Source organism: Pseudophryne corroboree, chromosome 6 (assembly GCF_028390025.1).
Source record: "Pseudophryne corroboree isolate aPseCor3 chromosome 6, aPseCor3.hap2, whole genome shotgun sequence".
NCBI classification, from domain to species: Eukaryota; Metazoa; Chordata; class Amphibia; order Anura; family Myobatrachidae; genus Pseudophryne; species Pseudophryne corroboree.
In genome coordinates this window covers 780,583,603-780,598,220 of record NC_086449.1, presented here as the reverse complement: position 1 = coordinate 780,598,220, position 14,618 = coordinate 780,583,603, and positions in this window count along the sequence as shown.

The following is a 14,618-nucleotide window of genomic DNA, read 5'->3' as shown; positions in this document are numbered from 1 at the left end:
GTTTCAAAGACGTCCGCGCGGTCCGTTTCTTACAGCGCGAGGTCCTAGGTGCCCGTTGCGAGCAAGAGTATTACAAACGGCAAATTCAAGGACTCCTGCATGCAAAGGGGTTTTTGTCACCAGCCCCGGATCCTTAAAGAGGAATGGGATTTATTCAAATCTTTTGATAGTACAAAATACCTTCATATCCCGATTTGGTCATCCCATCAAGCTTACTTAAGAGTTGCACGGGTGACGGTTCATTACCAATTCAGGGCCCTGCCATTCGGTCTCTCTAGAGCCCCGAGAATTTTTACAAACATCATTCCAATCATGGTGACAAGATTGAGACAGTTAGGGGTCACGATCATACCTTATCTGGACTATCTGCTAATCCAGGTCATCATCTCAGGAATAGCTCATACAGGATGCTCAGAGATCTCATCAATCTTTCATTCAACATGGGAGGTTTCTGACCTTCCAAACAATCAAACTTCATGCCAACTCAACGGATTATATCCCTAGGTCTCATCTGGGACACTGTACACTTGAGAGTGTTCCTACCAGTGAACAAGATCCAGGACCCACTGAGGTTAGTGGCTCCACTTCTAAGGGCACAGACGGTTTATCTACACCTCTATAGCTAACTTCTCGGGAAGATAGTGGCGTCATTTGACGCTTTCCAATACGGCAGACTTCATTCCCGGCAATTCCAGATGGCCATCATTGCTCAGAGCAGGTTCGCACTGGTTTCTACATATACGAATCCGACTTCCACCACAAACCTCCTTGGTCTGGTGCTTGTTACACAAACATCTCACAGCAGGCAAGAGAGTCAGCATTTGGGCCTAAAGGAACCTGACACGGACGCCAGTCTCAGAGGTTGGGGTGCCGTCCTAAAGGGACAAATTCCTCATGGTTTGCAGAATCAGGATGGAGTAAATCCAGTCAGCTATTGCAGGGAGAGTTCATGGTATCCATGGACATAAAAGATGGAGGTCACAGGAGAGCGACCTTACCCATAAACAGGTTCGAACTGAGCACAGTTTACAATGCGCTTTTCATAGCCAAAGACCTAGTCATGGGTCAACACTAAGGATACAGTCGAACAATGTCACCACGACGGCTTACATAAACCGTCGAGGGGGTTCAAAAGAGAAAGATGGCATTAGAGGTAGACACAAAGATCTTGTTGGCAGAAGAGCAAAACATCATCCTCTCGGCAGTGTTCATTCCAGGTGTGGAGAACTGGGAAGCTGATTATCTCAGTCGCCAGGACATGCATCCGGGAGAGTGGTGCCTACATCCGCGGATTTTCAACATGTTGGAGAGGAGATGGGGTCTACCTCAAGTCGACCTAATGGCGTCTCGGTTAAGCCGTCCGCTGCCCAGATATGTGTCCAGGACAATAGATCCAGCAGCAGGAGTGGACGCATTGACACTTCCTTGGTGTTACAGGAGGGTTTACATTTTTTCTTTTTCACCCTCATACCCAGGTTTCTGAAATGGTTGAAACGAGGTCGAGTGTGGGCGATTCTAATCGTACCAGATGGGACCTGCAGGAGTTGGTAATCCGACCTGCGAGGGTTACTAGCGGAAGATTATTAGCGGTTACCTCGGAGAGAGAAGAACTGCTATCTCAGAGACCGTTCCACTACCCAGACCTGAACAGGCTGAGTTTAACAGCTTAGCTATTGAAACCCGGTTCTTAAGGAACAGAGAGATACCAAGAACGGCCATTCCTACGATGATTACCGCTAGGAAGCCGGACACAGTCATGCACTATTTCAGGTTTCGGAAGAGGTACAGAGACTGGTGTCAGAAACATGGGTGGAATTCGACGAACTTCCACTACTACGGTTTTTACTCTTCTTTCAGGCCGGTCTGGATGTAAGACTGAGGCTGAGCTCTCTGAGGGTTCAAATATCTGCTCTCTCCATCCTTTTTCAACAGCGGTTGTTATAACCTTGCCAGAGGTTCACACCTTTTTACAGGGGGTTCTGAGGATACCACCCCCTTTTTCACCGTCCTACTGCACCATGGGACTTACATCTGGTGTTGGAATTTCTGAGATCACCAACTTCCTTGCGTTAGCAAGAACGGACCTGAACTATCTCTCTTGTACGGTCACATTATTGCTTGCCTTGACTTCGGCCAGGCGGACTTCTGGGTTGGGAGCCTTATCGTGTAAGAGTCCCTTTTTAATTTTTCATGAGGATAGAGCAGAACTCTGTACAAGAGCAGATTTCTTTCCTAAGGTTGTTTTTGGGTTTCATGTAACCCAGCCAATTGGGGTCCCGTCTTTCCAGGGTCTCACAGATGGGGACGTGTCCTTGGCTGTTGTCCGAGCTTTACGGGTATACGTATGAATTACGTCGTCCTTCGGATAGTCGGACCTTTTAGGGTTGGCCAACATCTAGGCACTCTTAGTCTAGATGGATTAGATTTACCATTCGACAAGCTTATGATTCCTGTGGCAAGCAGGTTCCGGTTCAGACGGGTGCTCATACCACCCGATCAGTGTGTGCCTCCTGGGCGGCTGCCAGAGGTGTTTCCACTACTCAACTTTGCAGAGCGGCGACGTGGTCTTCAGCCCACACGTTCGCAAAATTTTCTAAGTTTGACACCTTCGCGTCTAACGACTAAGTTCGGACATTTAGTTTTGCAGGTCACCGACAGCACTCCCTCCCTGGGGGATAACTTTGGGATGTCCCCTAATGTCTAAGAATGCTCCAGTGTCCCCTAGTGGATGAAAGAGAAAAGAGGATTTTGGTACTTACCGATAAATCCATTTCTCTGAATCCTCTAGGGGACACTGGACGCCCGCCTCTTTGCTGTCAACCTGCTGTGTTCAAATTTCTTGTTCAAACAGTTCGTACACACGAGTACGAGTTTATTGGATGCTGTTTGATGGGTTGTACGGTTCGGTTCCTCGCCTTGGGCTATTGTCATGTCCTATTCTCTCAGTCAAATTTTTCAAACTGAGGGAGGAGGGATGTGAAGGGGGAGGAGCCGGCTGTGCAGACAATGCTAATTTTTACATTGTGCCACACCTCCGGTTGCAAGCTTCACACCCCTAATGTCCAGAATGCTCCAGTGTCCCCTAGAGGATTCAGAGAAATGGATTTATCGGTAAGTACCAAAATCCTCTTTTCTCATGCCGGACTATGTTATCCACCGAAGCCTTCCATTTGTGTATCACGGGCGGGATATTTGTACATCATACTCGGCCTATAATGACCTTGGCCAATGTAGTGAGGCACAAGACATACCTGTATAGCACTAAAGAATGTGTCTCCTCGAGATCTAAGCCAAACAAACATATTCTAGTAATAACACCAGGCAGAGAGGGAGCCGTCTGCAAGACATCCCTCCATTCCGCCTCCCAAAAGGAGAGTACTAATGGGCAATCCCACAATAAATGCCAAAATCCAACATTTCTCTGTCTGAAAAAGCTGCAAGGCATACGCAGCGAAACGCGTCAGATTTTTACCCATTGGAGCAGGACTTCTTCTCAATTGGATCCGGACCAGCCCTTATCAATCCTTTCCAGCTTTTCCAGAGGAGTCCCAGAGAGGCACCATCCAATTACCGCACTGCATGAGGTACCCACTGCACATGGGACATTGTATTCCATCTCCAATCCTCTAGCGGCATATGGAATTTATAAAGGACTCTCTAAATACCATATAAAAGGGACTCTCCACAGTGGATTATAACTGGACTTTTAGCACTCCAGGGCAATATTTGGAACGGATCCTATAGAGCTTTATGACACATGTCCTGAACCATTATTCTGGGTAAAAAAATAATTTTTATATTTTTTTCTTGTATGCACATGGCACATTTAATTGTACGGAATATTGCTGTTTTTTAATCAGTTAGCGCTTTTAATAAATTTATCAAATTGTACACATTTAGTGGATCATTGTTCTTTCCCTCTTGCAGCGCAGCCTCCTTTTTTTTTCTTCCGTAACTATATTGGGAGTGACTTCCCTCTTAAACTTGGCTGCCGCTTAGCCGAGCATCTCGCCTCACAGCGCCCGAATACCCTTGGGTATACATTATCCTTCTCGCATTTACAACTATATACAAGTCTTGCAGATTTAGTCCGCACTGGGACGGGCGCACAGCATCCTCTACGAACTAGGAGAAAAAGATTTACCGGTAGGTTTAAAATCTTATTTCCTCTTACGTCCTAGAGGATGCTGGGGACTCTGTAAGGACCATGGGGATTATACCAAAGCTCCCAACCAGGCGGGAGAGTGTGGATGACTCTGCAGCACCGACTGAGCAAACGCAAGGTCCTCATTAGCCAGGGTATCAAACTTGTAGAATTTTGCAAAAGTGTTTGAACCCGACCAAGTAGCTGTTCGGCAAAGCTGTAATGCCGATACCCCTCGGGCAGCCGCCCAAGAGGAGCCCACCTTCCTAGTGGAATGGGCCTTTACCGAATTTGGTAACGGCAATCCAGCCGTAGAATGAGCCTGCTGAATCATGTTACAGATCCAGCGAGCAATAGTCTGCTTAGAAGCAGGAGCACCAACCTTGCTGGCTGCATACAGGACAAACAGAGCCTCTGTTTTCCTAACCCTAGCCGTCCTGGCTACATAAATCTTTAAGGCCCTGACTACATCCAGGGACTTGGAGTCCTCCCAGTCCCCCGTAGCCACAGGCATTACAATTAGTGATGAGCGAGGTTCGGTTTTACTCGGTTTTACTCGGTTTTACTCGGTTCTCAAAACGGCATCTTATTGGCTATCCAAAACACGTGACATCCGTGAGCCAATAAGATGCCGTTTTGAGAACCGAGTAAAACCGAGTAAAACCGAGTAAAACCGAATCCGCTCATCACTAATTACAATAGGTTGGTTCATATGAAATGAAGAAACCACCTTAGGCAAAAATTGAGGACGTGTCCTCAACTCTGCTCTATCCACATGGAAAATCAAATAGGGGCTCTTGTGGGACAAGGCCGCCAATTCGGACACCCGCCTTGCAGATGCGAAGGCCAATAACATGACCACCTTCCACGTGAGAAATTTATATTCCACTGTTTGATGAGGTTCAAAGCAGTGAGATTTCAGGAAACTTAACACCACGTTAAGGTCCCACGGTGCCACTGGGGGCACAAAGGGGGGCTGGATGTGCAGCACTCCCTTCACAAACGTCTGGACTTCTGGGAGAGAAACCAATTCCCTCTGAAAGAATATAGATAGGGCCGAAATCTGTACCTTAATGGAGCCTAACTTCAGGCCCATATCCACTCCCGTCTGTAGAAAGTGGAGAAACCGGCCCAGATGGAAATCTTCCGTATGAGCATTCTTGGCTTCACACCAAGATACATACTTCCTCCAGATACGGTGATAATGCTTTGACGTCACCTCCTTCCTAGCCTTTATCAGAGTAGGGATAACTTCCTCCGGAATACCTTTCCCAGCTAGGATTCGGTGTTCAGCCGCCATGCCGTCAAACGTAACCGCGGTAAGTCTTGGAACACACATGGCCCCTGCTGTAACAGGTCCTCACTGAGAGGAAGAGGCCACAGATCTTCTGTGAGCATTTCCTGAAGATCTGAGTACCAGGCCCTTCGAGGCCAATCTGGGACAATGAGTATTGTCTGCACTCTTCTTTGTCTTATGATTCTCAATATTTTTGAGATGAGATGAAGAGGAGAAAATACATAGACCGACTGAAACACCCATGGTGTCACTAGGGCGTCTACTGCTACTGCCTGAGGGTCCCGAGACCTGGCACAATACCTCCGAAGCTTTTTGTTGAGGCGTGACGCCATCATGTCTATTTGAGGAATTCCCCAAAGACTTGTTATCTCTGCAAAAACTTCTTGATGAAGTCCCCACTCTCCCGGATGGAGATCGTGTCTGCTGAGGAAGTCTGCTTCCCAGTTGTCCACTTCCGGAATGAAGACAGCTGACAGAGCGCTTACGTGATTCTCCGCCCAGCGAAGAATCCTGGCGGCTTCCGCCATTGCCACTCTGCTCCTAGTCCCGCCTTGGCAGTTTACATGAGCCATGGCTGTGACTTTGTCTGATTGAATCAGAACCGGTAGGTCGTGAAGAAGATTATCCGCTAGTCGTAGGCCGTTGTATATGGCCCTCAATTCCAGTATGTTGATGTGTGGACAAGCCTCCTGGCTTGACCATAGTCCCTGAAAATTTCTTCCTTGTGTGACTGCTCCCCATCCTCGGAGGCTCGCGTCCGTGGTCACCAGAACCCAGTCTTGAATGCTGAACCTGCGACCCTCTAGAAGGTGAGCACTCTGCAGCCACCACAGGAGAGACACCCTGGCCCTGGGGGACAGGCTTATTTTCTGATGTATTTGTAGATGGGACCCGGACCACTTGTCCAGAATGTCCCACTGAAAAGTCCTCGCATGAAACCTGCCGAAGGGGATGGCCTCGTAGGCTGCCACCATTTTCCCCAGAACTCGAGTGTATTGATGAACAGACACTCTTTTTGGTTTTAGCAGGTCTCTGACCATGTTCTGGAGATCCTGGGCTTTTTCCAATGGGAGAAAAACCCTTTTTTGTTCCGTGTCCAGAATCATGCCTCGGAATGATAGCCGAGTCGTTGTGACTTTGGCAGATTGAGAATCCAACCGTGCTGTTGCAGCACTTTTAGGGAGAGCAACACGCTCTTCAGCAATTGGTCTCTCGATCTCGCCTTTATCAGGAGATCGTGCAAGTATGGGATAATTGTGACTCCCTGCCTGTGCAGGAGCACCATCATCTCCGCCAATACCTTGGTGAAAATCCTCGGGGCCGTGGAAAGCCCAAACGGCAACGTCTGAAACTGGTAGTGACAGTCCTGTACAGCGAATCTCAGGTACTCCTGATGAGGGGGGTATATGGGGACATGAAGGTATGCATCCTTTATGTCCAGTGACACCATCAAATCCCCCCCTTCCAGGCTGGATAGTACAGCTCGGAGCTATTCCATCTTGAATTTGAACTTTTTCAAGTACAGGTTTAGGGATTTTAGATTTAAAATGGGTCTGACCGAACCATCCGGCTTCGGGACCACAAACAGGGTTGAATAATACCCTTTTCCCTGTTGGACCAGGGGAACCGTGACCACCACTTGCTGTTGACACAGCTTTTGAATTGCAGCTAACACTACTTCCCTCTCCGGGGGTGAAGCTGGCAAGGCCGATTTGAAAAATCGTCGAGGAGGCACCTCTTCGAATTCCAGCTTGTAGCCATGGGAAACAATTTCCAGCACCCAAGGATCCACGTCTGAAAGAATCCAGATCTAGCTGAAAAAGTCGAAGGGGAGCCCCAGCGTCATGCGGTGGATTTTGTAGAAGCCGGGGAGGACTTCTGCTCCTGGGAACTAGCCGAAGCAGGTGTTCTCTTTCCTCTACCCTTACCTCTGGCAAGGAAGGAGGAGCCCTAACCTCTTCTGGACTTATGCGACCGAAAGGACTGCATCTGATACTGTGGAGTTTTCTTTTGCTGTTGGGGAACAAAAGGTAAAAAGGTAGATTTACCCGCGGTAGCTGTGGCAACCAGGTCCGCGAGGCCCTCCCCAAACAACACTTCACCCTTGTAACGTAAAACCTCCATATGCTTCTTTGAGTCTGCATCACCCGTCCATTAGCGGATCCATAGAGCTAGTCTTGCAGAAATAGCCATGGCATTGGCTCTGGAACCCAGAAGCCCAACGTCTCTTTGTGCGTCCCTCATATATAAGACTGCGTCTTTAATGTGGGCTAAGGTTAATAAAATGGTATCCCTGTCTAGGGTATCAAGGTCAGCTGACAAGGTATCTGTCCAAGCTGCAACTGCGCTACATACCCATGCCGATGCTATTGCCGGTCTGAGCAAAGCACCCGTATGCGCATAAATAGACTTTAAAGTAGTCTCCTCTCTGCGATCAGCAGGATCCTTGAGGACTGCCGTGTCCGGAGACGGCAGCGCCACCTTCTTGGACAGGCGCGTTAAAGCCTTGTCCACCCTAGGAGAGGATTCCCAACGTACCCTGTCCTGTGCAGGGAAAGGATACGCCATAAGAACCCTTTTGGGAATCTGCAGTTTTTTATCTGGAGTTTCCCAAGCTTTTTCAAATAACTCATTAAGCTCATGAGATGGGGGAAAGGTTACCTCAGGTTTCTTTTCCTTATACATGCGCACCCTCGTATCAGGGACAGAGGGGTCATCAGTGATATGCAAAACATCTTTTATTGCAATAATCATACACTGAATACTCTTTGCCACCCTTGGGTGTAATTTTGCATCATCGTAGTCGACACTGGAGTCAGAATCCGTGTCGGTACCAGTGTCCACTATTTGGGATAGGGGACGTTTTTGAGACCCAGAAGGGCCCTGTGACCCAGTCCAATCCGTGGATTGACTCCCTGCTTTCTCCCTGGACTCTGCTTTGTCCAGTCTCTTATGTAATGAGGCCACACTCGCATTTAACATATGCCACATGTCCATCCAATCATGAGTCAGCGTTGCCAACGGAGACACACCACACATCTGCTCCACCTCCTACTTGGACGAGCCTTCCGCTTCAGACATGCCGACACGCACGTACCGACACCCCCACACACACAGGGATATATCTATAAGGGGACAATTCCCCAACCAGGCCCTTTGGGGAGACAGAGAGAGAGTATGCCAGCACACACCCAGTGCCAAACTGACACTGGAATAAAACCCAGATAGCGCTTTTTATATATATATAATCAATGTTATACACTCACTGCGCCTTAAACATGCCCCCCCCTTTTGCCCCCCCCCCCCTCTTTTCAGCCCTCTGTCATCGAGTTCAGCAGGGGAGATTCCGGGGAGCCAGCTTCTCTGCAGTGTTCTGTGGAGAAAATGGCGCTGTCAGTGCTGAGGGATCAAACTCCGCCCCCTCCAGCGGCGGGCTTCGGTACCGTGTATACTAGGAATTTGTCTTCGGTTTGCTATACAACAGCCAAGTAGGTAACAGGTAAGCAGGTGTGTGTGTGGTGGGGGGGGGGGGCAAGTAAAGTTACACAGATAGGTATACCGTAGGAACACAAGTTAGTTACATGTACGTCTAGCTAGTCAATGTTCAGGAGTTCAGCAGGCGGACCGCTTGGGGAAAGAAACTTTTGAGGCTACTGGTGGATCTGGCAGGGACGGCCCTGTAACGCCTGCCTGAAGGAAGCAAGTTAAACATGCTGTGGCCGGGGTGTAGCTGGTCTTTTACTATCTTCATTGCCCGCTTTTTAGCTCTGGAAAGGTACAGGTCCTGGACTGAGGGAAGGTCGGCCCCGATGATCTTCTCTGCGGTTCTGACCTCCTTTTGGAGCCTGCATCTGTCCCTCGCGCTGGCGGAGCTGTACCATACGAGTATCGAGGAGCACAGTACCGACACCACAATCGCGGAGTAGAAGAGGAGCAGAAGCTTCTGTGGGATGTTAAACTTCCTTAGTTGCCTGAGGAAGAACAACCTCTGCTGCGCTTTCCGAACAGTGGCGTCAGCGTTGGACCCCCATTTAAGGTCTCGGGAGATTGTGGTCCCTAGAAACTTGAAGGAGTCCACTAGCGATACCACACTGTCAGCAATCGTTAGCGGAGGTGCACTAGATGACTTCTTCCTGAAGTCCACTATCATCTCGACAGTTTTGAGGGGGTTGAGCTCGAGGTTGTTGTGGATGCACCACTGGGCCAGCCGGTCTACTTCCCGTCTATAGGCCGATTCGTCCCCATCCTTGATGAGGCCGATGACGGTGGTGTCATCGGCGAATTTGATGATCCTTACTGATTGCACCTCTGAGGTACAGTCATTTGTGTACAGGGAGAAGAGCAGGGGTGAGAGGACACAGCCCTGAGGGGCCCCTGTACTAATGGACCGCGCTTGAGAGGTGAATTCCCCCGCTTTCACCACCTGTGTCCTATCTGTCAGGAAGTCTATTATCCAGGAACAGGTAGCTTCTGGGACCCCTAGGCGAAGTAATTTGGGGTGGAGGATGCTGGGGACGATTGTATTGAAGGCCTAGCTGAAATCGACAAACAGGACCCTCGCGTAGGTACCGGGAATGTCTAGGTGCTGTCGAATGTAGTGCAGGCCCAGGTTGACTGCATCCTCGACACACCGATTCGAGCGATAGGCGAACTGCAGGGGGTCCAGTTGGGGGCCAGTCACAGTTTTCAGGTGATTCAAAACCAGACGCTCGAACATTTTCATGACCACAGACGTCAGTGCTATCGGCCTGTAGTCGTTCAGGTTCGTGATAGTGGGTTTCTTGGGGACCGGGACTATAGTAGACCTTTTGAGGCAGGAAGGGACTTTCTGTAGCTCCAGCGATTTATTGAAGATCTTGGTGAATATGGGGGCGAGCTGACCCGCACATGCTCTTAGGGCAGATGGTGACACTCCGTCAGGACCCGGAGCTTTCCTGGTTTTGGCCCTTTTGAACAATGTCTCCACCTCTTCTTGGGTGACTTGCAGTGCCTGGGGTTGGCCGTCGGTGTTCGGGGCATCGTAGAGGTGATTGTTTGGGTTGCAGGGGACTTCTTTTGCGAACCTGCAATAAAAGTGGTTCAGTTCATCTGCAAGACCAGAGGTTTATTGCTGCCCAGGGCGCCCCCCTGCGCCCTGCACCCATCAGTGCCCGTTCTGTGTGTGTAGCGTGTGGGAGCAATGGCGCTCAGTGAAGATCTGAAGTCTTCTGCCGCCTTGAAGTCTTCTTTTCTTCTTATACTCACCCGGCTTCTATCTTCCGGCCCTGCGAGGAGGACGGCGACGCGGCTCTGGGACGAACGTCGGGGTGAGACCTGCGTTCCGACTCCTTCTGGAGCTAATGGTGTCCAGTAGCCTAAGAAGCAGAGCCTATCATTTAAGTAGGTCTGCTTCTCTCTCCTCAGTCCCACGATGCAGGGAGCCTGTTGCCAGCAGTGCTCCCTGAAAATAAAAAACCTAACAAAATTTTTTTTTCAGAGAAACTCTGGAGAGCTCCTCTGTAATGCACCCAGTCTCCTCTGGGCACAAAATCTAACTGAGGTCTGGAGGAGAGGCATAGAGGGAGGAGCCAGTGCACACCCATACTAAAAGTTCTTTACAGTGCCCATGTCTCCTGCGGAGCCCGTCTATACCCCATGGTCCTTACGGAGTCCCCAGCATCCTCTAGGACGTAAGAGAAAACGGCACTATTAGGAATACCAAACTCACTCTGTAGTTGATGAAACGATTTAAACGTTCCTTCACTGTACAATTGACCTAAAGTAGTAATGCCCTTCAACAAGCATATATTGTCTGTTGAAATTTTAAGCAGCTCGGAATATGAAGCATTGTGCCACAGTGGGGATTCTGCATCATAACCGGACCACTCAAAAAAAGTATGTGCATGTCGCCAGATCAGTAGAGCCTGCCGGAGCAATGGAGGCAGATTAGAGACAGACAGTCCAGAAAGTAGAAAAAGTAAAGGAGAAAAGAAGGGCCCCGCCTGCTCGCCCAGAAAGCCCACCAGAGTCAAGTCAACGGTGCCCTGTATCCAACTAACTAAATGCGCCAATTGAGCTCTATATAATAGACCCTAACATTGGGAAGACCAAGTTCTCCAGATGTTTTGGCTTTATATAATGTTTTAATGGAAATTTTTGCCGGCCTATCCCCCCATACGACTGAATACTCTCAATAGCAGAGAATACTGATTTGGGAATATATACTGGAGAATTCTGCAGAACATATAAGAATTTTGGTTGAACCGACATTTTTAACAGGTTGATAAGGCCCAGGACAGATAGAGGCAGTTTTTTCTACACTTGAGTTTTCATATTAAAACTAGAGATGAGCGGGTTCGGTTTCTCTGAATCCGAACCCGCCCGAACTTCATGGTTTTTTTCACGGGTCCGAGCAGACTCGGATCCTCCCGCCTTGCTTGGTTAACCCGAGCGCGCCCGAACGTCATCATGACGCTGTCGGATTCTCGCGAGACTCGGATTCTATATAAGGAGCCGCGCGTCGCCGCCATTTTCACACGTGCATTGAGATTGATAGGGAGAGGACGTGGCTGGCGTCCTCTCCATTTAGATTAGAAGAGAGAGAGAGAGAGATTGACCTGATTTACTGGAGCTTAGGAGTACTGTAGAAGTGTAGAGAGTGCAGAGTTTACTAGTGACTGACCACAGTGACCACCAGACAGTGCAGTTTTATTTAATATATCCGTTCTCTGCCTGAAAAAAACGATACACACAGTGACTCAGTCACATACCATATCTGTGTGCACTGCTCAGCCCAGTGTGCTGCATCATCTATGTATATATATCTGACTGTGCTCAGCTCACACAGCTTATAATTGTGGGGGAGACTGGGGAGCACTGCAGTGCCAGTTATAGGTTATAGCAGGAGCCAGGAGTACATATTATATTAAAATTAAACAGTGCACACTTTTGCTGCAGGAGTGCCACTGCCAGTGTGACTGACCAGTGACCTGACCACACTGACCACCAGTATAGTTAGTAGTATACTATATTGTGATTGCCTGAAAAAGTTAAACACTCGGCGTGTGACTTCACTTGTGTGGTGTTTTTTTTTTTATTCTATAAAAAACTCATTCTGCTGACAGACAGTGTCCAGCAGGTCCGTCATTATATAATATATACCTGTCCGGCTGCAGTAGTGATATATATATATTTTTTATATCATTATTTATCATCCAGTCTATACTAGCAGCAGACACAGTACGGTAGTTCACGGCTGTAGCTACCTCTGTGTCGGCACTCGGCAGTCCATCCATAATTGTATACCACCTACCCGTGGTTTTTTTTTCTTTCTTCTTTATACATACATACTACTACATCTCTTTATCAACCAGTCTATATTAGCAGCAGACACAGTACAGTACGGTAGTCCACGGCTGTAGCTACCTCTGTGTCGGCACTCGGCAGTCCGTCCATAATTGTATACCACCTACCCGTGGTTTTTTTTTCTTTCTTCTTTATACATACATACTACTACATCTCTTTATCAACCAGTCTATATTAGCAGCAGACACAGTACAGTACGGTAGTTCACGGCTGTAGCTACCTCTGTGTCGGCACTCGGCAGTCCGTCCATAATTGTATACCACCTACCCGAGGTTTTTTTTTCTTTCTTCTTTATACATACATACTACTACATCTCTTTATCAACCAGTCTATATTAGCAGCAGACACAGTACGGTAGTTCACGGCTGTAGCTACCTCTGTGTCGGCACTCGGCAGTCCGTCCATAATTGTATACCACCTACCCGTGGTTTTTTTTCTTTCTTCTTTATACATACATACTACTACATCTCTTTATCAACCAGTCTATATTAGCAGCAGACACAGTACAGTACGGTAGTTCAAGGCTGTAGCTACCTCTGTGTCGGCACTCGGCAGTCCGTCCATAATTGTATACCACCTACCCGAGGTTTTTTTTTCTTTCTTCTTTATACATACATACTACTACATCTCTTTATCAACCAGTCTATATTAGCAGCAGACACAGTACAGTACGGTAGTCCACGGCTGTAGCTACCTCTGTGTCGGCACTCGGCAGTCCGTCCATAATTGTATACCACCTACCCGTGTTTTTTTTTTCTTTCTTCTTTATACTTATACATACATACTACTACATCTCTTTATCAACCAGTCTATATTAGCAGCAGACACAGTACAGTACGGTAGTTCACGGCTGTAGCTACCTCTGTGTCGGCACTCGGCAGTCCGTCCATAATTGTATACCACCTACCCGTGGTTTTTTTTTCTTTCTTCTTTATACTTATACATACATACTACTACATCTCTTTATCAACCAGTCTATATTAGCAGCAGACACAGTACAGTACGGTAGTTCACGGCTGTAGCTACCTCTGTGTCGGCACTCGGCAGTCCGTCCATAATTGTATACCACCTACCCGAGGTTTTTTTTCTTTCTTTTTTATACATACATACTACTACATCTCTTTATCAACCAGTCTATATTAGCAGCAGACACAGTACAGTACGGTAGTTCACGGCTGTAGCTACCTCTGTGTCGGCACTTGGCAGTCCGTCCATAATTGTATACCACCTACCCGTGGTTTTTTTTTTCTTTCTTCTTTATACTTATACATACATACTACTACATCTCTTTATCAACCAGTCTATATTAGCAGCAGACACAGTACAGTACGGTAGTTCACGGCTGTAGCTACCTCTGTGTCGGCACTCGGCAGTCCGTCCATAATTGTATACCACCTACCCGTGTTTTTTTTTTCTTTCTTCTTTATACTTATACATACATACTACTACATCTCTTTATCAACCAGTCTATATTAGCAGCAGACACAGTACAGTACGGTAGTTCACGGCTGTAGCTACCTCTGTGTCGGCACTCGGCAGTCCGTCCATAATTGTATACCACCTACCCGAGGTTTTTTTTTCTTTCTTCTTTATACATACATACTACTACATCTCTTTATCAACCAGTCTATATTAGCAGCAGACACAGTACAGTACGGTAGTTCACGGCTGTAGCTACCTCTGTGTCGGCACTCGGCAGTCCGTCCATAATTGTATACTAGTATCCATCCATCTCCATTGTTTACCTGAGGTGCCTTTTAGTTGTGCCTATTAAAATATGGAGAACAAAAATGTTGAGGTTCCAAAATTAGGGAAAGATCAAGATCCACTTCC